Source organism: Ricinus communis, chromosome 8, assembly GCF_019578655.1.
Source record: "Ricinus communis isolate WT05 ecotype wild-type chromosome 8, ASM1957865v1, whole genome shotgun sequence".
Classification (NCBI taxonomy): Eukaryota; Viridiplantae; Streptophyta; class Magnoliopsida; order Malpighiales; family Euphorbiaceae; genus Ricinus; species Ricinus communis.
Genome location: NC_063263.1, coordinates 6,590,228 through 6,597,989, shown reverse-complemented (window position 1 = coordinate 6,597,989; position 7,762 = coordinate 6,590,228).

Below are 7,762 nucleotides of genomic sequence, written 5' to 3'. Positions count from 1 at the left end.
ATTTATATAGTTTGTTGGTCAATAATGTTTTACAAAAAAGTAAAAGAAATTTATAATATTCCAATGATAAAGAATAATGAGTAAACTTCACTTCCAGTCCTTAAAACTATACGCAATTTTTATTACAAACTCTTTACTTTTAATTCGTTACAAAGAAATTCATATTTATAATTTATATTTTTTAATTTCAAATAAAATAATTGAGAATTTATTAAAATCTTGAGTTTAAATTTTTTTAAATAAATAATTTTTATATTAGATAATAAATCTCCACTACTGATATTGAGCCAATAGTTAAAATTATATGAGTATAATTTATTATGTACAATTTGAATATAAAAGAATTTTAACTCAAAATAATAATGTACTTATATTTAAAGTAAATTAAGAAGATATTATTATTATTTTTTAAAATTTTTTTAGTCGGATATTATTAAATTAATATTAATATCTACATATTAAAATAGATTTTTATTTTAATAAAATCTTTTAAACTCACTACTGTAAACATCATGCCCAATCATAATAAAAGTTTACCCTAAAACTAAATTGAAGGAGTTGTAGAAAGTTGAAACACAAAAGTTTGCTTGCAATCTAAATTAAAATTTTAAGAAGCATAGACAAAAAGAAAAAGTGACTTAAAATTAGGGGCTAATATGAAATTTACCCTAAGAATAAATTTAGGAGGAATACAAATATCTGTAGGATAAGGTGGGAGTTTTCCTGTGGACGGTAGAGATTGAAAGAGGGTAGATATTTTTGGGTGGATTAAAAGGGTGTCCAGAAGGTTCTTATAAGTCTATTGGTCCTTTCAGACGGCACATGAAAAACAATGGTCCCATTTTCTTTTTCTCTTACAATTTCTTTATTATTATTATTATTAAATAATTGTATGGAAGGAGGAGAAGACAGTCAAGAGACTATGAATTTTAGGTTAGGTGCACTATTGAAAATTGGGGATTTTTCTTTTCTTTGAGATTATTTACTCAAGTGCCAATTATGGGTTCCAATTTGTATTGGTTTAGATGGGTGACATAATTTTACATAAATTTGATCTACTGTTATTATTATTAGATTAAGATCGTCTCCTGCTTAAAAAAAATATAAGATATCAATGCTTAAATGGATTCATCTATTAAATTTAAAATAATTGAGATATTGTTATTTGTAGATTCACTTGTTTTTAAGAATTTATAACTTATTTGTAATTTATTAATTTTATAGAGTTTTGAATATTATTTTAAACAAATTTTATCCATTCTTTAGGATGACAAATATTACCAATTAACTATTTACTTGATAATCACAATTAAAAATCACAAAAATTTTAATTTTTTTTATAACTTATCTAATTCAACATTGCTTGATAAAGATAATTAAAAAAATTATTTAAATTCCCAAAATTTTCTAAAATATAAAATATATTTTAATATTGACGATTTAAATTTATTTTTATAATAAGAGTTATAAAAAAAATAAATATGAAAAAGACGACATCTCTTAAAATACTAGATTATATAAAAATAATGAATCTTTTTTTTAAAATAAGAACCTCTTTATGAGAGTTCTATTTTTTTTACCGTAATTTTAGTGTCTTTCTTCATAAAAATTTAAATAAATTGAATATAATAATTTGATTACTCATTTCTAATTAGACTATAAAGATAAAAATATAAAAGGGTAAAATATACTAATCAAGAAATATTTCAATATGTTATTAATATAATTGAATATCCAAAGTAGAAATTTTTTAATATTATTTTTAATTATTATATTTTGTGATTATTCCTATAGCCATATAATTTTACATAGAGAATGACAACGATAATAATTCTTTTTTAAATTTAAAATTATGAGTTCTTAAAAATTATAGCAGATTAATTAATTATAAAAAAATTAGTATTTTAACAACTTATGACTTTTCCCCACATTTTGTAAGACTTTGTTTTAATGAAAAAGTTCTTAGGCATCATCACATATAATAAAAATAAATTACTTCAATTAATATGAATCCACATCACATAGCATTAATTGATTTTAAATATATCTTTTTACATATCTATGGTAAGTTGAAAACAATTACTTTAGGTGATGTGATATTATTAATTAATGTAACTTATACGTCCCCTGGCAGCTTTCTTGATGGCTGTCATGGCCTTGTGCTGCTCGAGCCCGCCGAAGTCCTTTAGAAATTTGTCGCCTGACAGATGTAGGTAAGAAAAAAGAGAAGCTGCTGGAGTTGCAAAAGAGAGATGGAAGAAGTCGATTCTTTCCAGATAGGCTTCCTCCATCGGTCCAATTTGCTTCTTATGGATGTGAATTGTTGTCTCAAGCCTTTCCTTTTTGGTGTTTGTGATAAGTGATAAAGTCACTAACTCTCGTGCTTTTATAGAAAATTTGAAAATAATTCATATTTTGAAGTAAAAATGAATTGAAAAGTATAACAATCGAGCAAAGAGCATAAGAAAAATCAAGTAGGGATAACAAGGGAAAACTATACCACTGTGCCAAAATGAGAATTGCAAATCAAAGATGACAACAACTTGGTAGACTCACACGGAAAGTCTACATCGTCGTATGGCCCCGTGTGAGTCTTATGCATCGTAAGCAGAAAGAGGAAAAGATTTCGGAATTCCATATTAGAAACTTAAACCTCTGTGTGCCCTACTTATATGATCTAGTTTTCAATCCACGTTTTGTAATTGGATTCACGCTACATCTCTGTGTGTATTTTCGTGTGGCCGCCATGTGAAGCTATCTTTATGTTATTATTTAAGAATTTTAATATTTTATTTTTGGGATTCAATATTTTACATAATTTTTAAATAGAGAATAGCTTAGAACATCATTTTCGGAGAGTTTTTAGAGTTCTGATAAGATCTTGAAGGAAGAAACATCAAAACCTACAGATTGTCATCAAGGCTTGAAGAATCAAAGTGGAGAATATCCTAGTTTTTAAACATGAATAGTTTGATATTTTCTTCCCCTTATTCTTCTTTCTTTATTTCAGTGTACAGGAGTTAATTCTCTTGCTATTTGAGTGTTGATAAACGCTAACTATTTTTGTATGACTTAAATCATTTTTATGCAAATAGATCATCTTTGGAGTTGTCTTATTTTTGTGATTTCTTATTGCCTATTTCAATTGATAAATCGACATATTAATTAGATATTGTTTTCATAAAATTGATTAGAGATAACTTTTTATGATTTGTTCGTTCTTAGAAATAAAAAATTGATTGCGATACTAGAGATAGATCTGCAAGATTATTTGGCATGATAATTCTCTAAACTTAATGCATAACATAAGTGAGTTGGCTAGAGAAAAAATTTCTTGCTCTCATCTTAGGAATTAGGAATTTAATCACTTGAGAAAGATTTTTACCTAACTTAGACAAATATTAATTCAATTCGTTGGCTTGATTTAATTATTAATCAATTCATGAAATGCATAAATTATCAGGGGGACTCCACACCTTAATAGACTTCTTTAATTAATCTTTCCATTTGCCTTAACTCTGATTTTTAATTTAGTTAACTTTTAATTCAAAAAATTCAAACAATGATCTGTTTGCTAATATTAATCAAGATTTAAAAATAGTATTTACAATTAGTTTTCAGGAAATTTATACTCATTATTATATTACTTAATACGATTGACGCACTTTATTGTGTGCGGGGGCACATCAGTTTGGGTTCAAGTTGAGGAGTTTTTTCTAGAGATTGGGTTTCGTAAAAGGCTTGGATTCCATATCAATGGAGCTTCTAGGGAAAGGGAGGGACATTTTGGTCATGTGGTTTGTTCACGAATTAGATTGCTATTTTTTCTATAATTGTAAGGCATTAGAACGAGTTTATTTTGGGTTGTAAGTCCAAGTTTTTGGGTTTAATGAGTTTTGAACCAGTATCTTTAAACCTTTTCAGTTTTATAATTGAGAAATTTAGATATATGTCTAAAAAATTGGTCTAAATAGCTTTTATACCACTCTATATATAGAATCTAACAAAATACAATCTAATAAAATACGCTTTAAAACTAACAAACTTATTTTTATACAAAACCATAAAAAATATACGTGCTTTAAATTGAAAAATATTTGATTCAAAATCTAGAAGATCTAAATAAAATCGCAAACACCAAATTTGAAGAAAAACATAACAGATCAATTAGAAATCTCATCAAATTGGTAATACACAACAATGAAAGACCAAAAACTTCTTCAAGAGATATTCATCAATTTTTGAATTTAAAAATTAATATTCCAATTTTATACATTTATCTTTTTGATTACGTGTTATTTTCAAATAATTGCATTAAATTTCTTCAAAAATAAATATATTATATGATTTTTAAAATATTTAAATGTCAAATAAGATGATTATATAATTAAAATTCTCAGATCTAGAGCTAAGTAAGAAATCAAATTTATTATGCAGAAAACCTATAAAAAAAGTATATCACGAATTTATACAGGTGTACAATAAGTATATGTCTAGAAAATTTGTTTATAAAACAATTGTGTCTGATATATATATCTAGTAAAAAATTTATTTATTGACTTTTATATTAATATAACTATATAAAAAAAATAATGATATATTTGGTTGAAATCTATAAAAGAAATAATGATATATTTAGTTGAAATCTATAAAAGAATTCATTTTATTTGAAAAAGAACATGAGTGGGAAAATAAAATAGAAATAGTAAAGTTGAAAGAAATATTTTGATGTTATGGAATATATTGATTTGTTAATGTGAAATTCATTTGGAAATTCTACCTATTTTGTTAGAATTTATTTAACTATATCCAATCCTACACAAATTTAATTATATAGAATATTAAATTAACAATCACTCCATTTAAAGCATATAAATTTTAGATTCGCAAATGAATTCTATAAATTTTATGGATTTTAACCAAAGACTATGTAAATCAACAAAAGATGAAAAAAAGAATCAAATAAAAAATAAAATAGATTTTAAAATAAATAGTAAAAAGTATATAATGAATATATAACTAATATTTCTCAAGTATATCATACTGCGATTTTATTAATTCTCCTATTTAGATTTTAAAATCATCTTCTATTTCTTTTCTCATATAAAAACATGTCAGTATCTCTTTTTATTTACCACAACAGACATTAGAAAGAAAATATTAAATACATAGACTTTGATATGAATGACATTTTATTACCTTAGTATAACAATTGTTTGAACATCATGCAAATAATATCATAACAAATCAAAATTAACACGGAACAAATAAAACACTTACGATTACTATTCATAATACTATACAAAAGAGATAAATCTCACTATATATAAGTCACTAGTATACTCCATTGAACATTTATCAAATGAAATCAAAGAAATAAAAATGTTGGCACTAGAAGGCAAAGTCAAATTAAAAAGACCACAGAAAAGAAGAGCAAAGACGATGTGGGAGATATGGATAACTCGGGCACAATATAAAAGTAAAGGGTAAGGGGATAAAAGAAATAATGGTGAAACTTTGTAACACATTAGAGTATATTATGAATATATAACTAATATATACTAATATCTTTTTTAAAACAATTACTTACTACTGTTTCTAAATAAATTAAAATTTATATAGTAGCCAAATAAATATTTTTAAATTAAGTTATACTTAAAGTAACAAAGCATGAAAATTATATTAAAAATTGAATTAAAAATGGAAAAACTATAACTATTCCTTAAATATAATAAAACGTAAATAAAAATTATTTAAGTTATCTTAAAAATAATTTAATTATCATAAAAATATGACTCATATATAAATTAAAAATTATGTAAACAAATTAAAAATATACAAAAAATGAATAAAGAGAATGTATACTCTGAATATAGTATGAGTATATAACAATTATCTATGATATTTTTATAATTAATTAAAATCTATAAAATTGCCAATCAATGTTATTGGATTAATAATGAATAATTTTAAATGCTTAAAGAAACTTTTAAATTAATTAAAAAATAAATTAAAATTTGAAGAAAATGGATAAATATATTATAACAGTATAAAAATATATTATGAGTATATATAGGTATTTCATAAGTATATTTTTAAATTTTAGTAAATTTATATTTATATTTTAAAAAAATTTATGTATATTAACTATTATATGATATAGAAACATAAAAGGAAATTATATGGTTCAGGCCTTTTATCTAATCTAGTGGTACTTTAATTGTTAAGAAAAACCATAAAGAAGTATTAGAATAGTTAACAAGCACCCACTAGACTGGTAGCTTATACCATTGCTATTCATTGACTATTTCATGGATATTTTAATTACCAATACATGCCCTAATTTAGTAAAATAGGCTCAGTATAACTTAATTCTTTTACTGATAATTAGAGAAAAAGGGTGTATCATAAATATTGAATTCTCTACTTTTTTGGCCTTTACTATTCTCCCTTTCTAATAATCATGCTCTTTACGAAAGAATGAGAAGCTATTTATGAAATGCAAAGGCATTAAAGCAATGGAGGGCACAATTTGCTTGTCCTTCGAGATTTAGTTCATTTGAATATATTTTCTTTATAATTTTCTTTTTGCTTGGAATATATTGGAGGCTCAATGGTTAGAAACCAAACAATAAGGGGCAAACTTTCCCATTTATTTCCTACTAATATCATTAACAAAAGAAAAATTATACTGTAATTCTGACTGATGAGACTACTAACCAAACACTAATTTGTAATGAGCTTTTCTTTATAATATTATTGGGATAATTTATCGGTTTGCTCTAATTTGAATGCTAGAATTAGAAAGATAAGATGATTATACAAATGCATAGGCCCTTTCCTTAGAATGATATAAAGAAATGGAAATATTTATTAATGCACTCATGCAAATATGCGTACTACAAACCAAACCCAACCCACTATAAGCTGAATTACTAAAGAAAAGATTGCAACTTGCAAGATCAAAAGAAACAAAACAAAAAAATGCACAAAAGGAAACCTTAGAATGGAGAGGAACAAGTGGTTTACAAAAGCAAATTCTGCAAATGGGAAGTGAAAGGAGGGCAAGGATGGTATTGGTGGCATTATAATAGCCATATTGGCAGAGCTAAACAACTAACAAGTAGCAGAAAATAGAGGTTGCTAGAAACAATTGATATTTTTTTTAAAGGAAAAAAAGGTAAATAAATTGTAGGGGTCATCTCTGGTCAGAAATTGTGGCCAGTAGTAGTGCAATGCAACTGCTGCTTCACAACTTCAAGAGTGAGAGAGAGAGAGAGAGAGTTGGGATAAAGAGATGATGGAGATAGATTAAAAAAGTGTGTTTGGAAACTATTTGTCCACGTCAGCCAACAATTTCCCACAACCTCCCAGAAAAGCATGTGGGTCCCAACTTTTTCATTCTTTTGTGGGTCCCAAATTCACCTCCAGCAGTGACCTAATTTTAGATCCATCCGTCTCTTCGTACATTCATCCTACTCCTTCCTTCCAAGTAGGATTTTGCATTCATTTATGATTTTAACTAAACTAAACAGAACAACAACAAAAGCAATAGGGTCGCTCCATCTAAAACCCAGAACTGTATTTGACAGATTCAAGCTGCAACTTAATAGAATAATACAGTCCAAAGCTGCAAATTACGAATACAAATTGTCAAGGGACAAACTGATGCAAGTGGATTCCATCTGTTGGTTAAACTTTTTGTTGAAGATTATTAGTCTTTGCAATGAATGTAGCTTTCATTTCTAAAAGAGAGCAAATT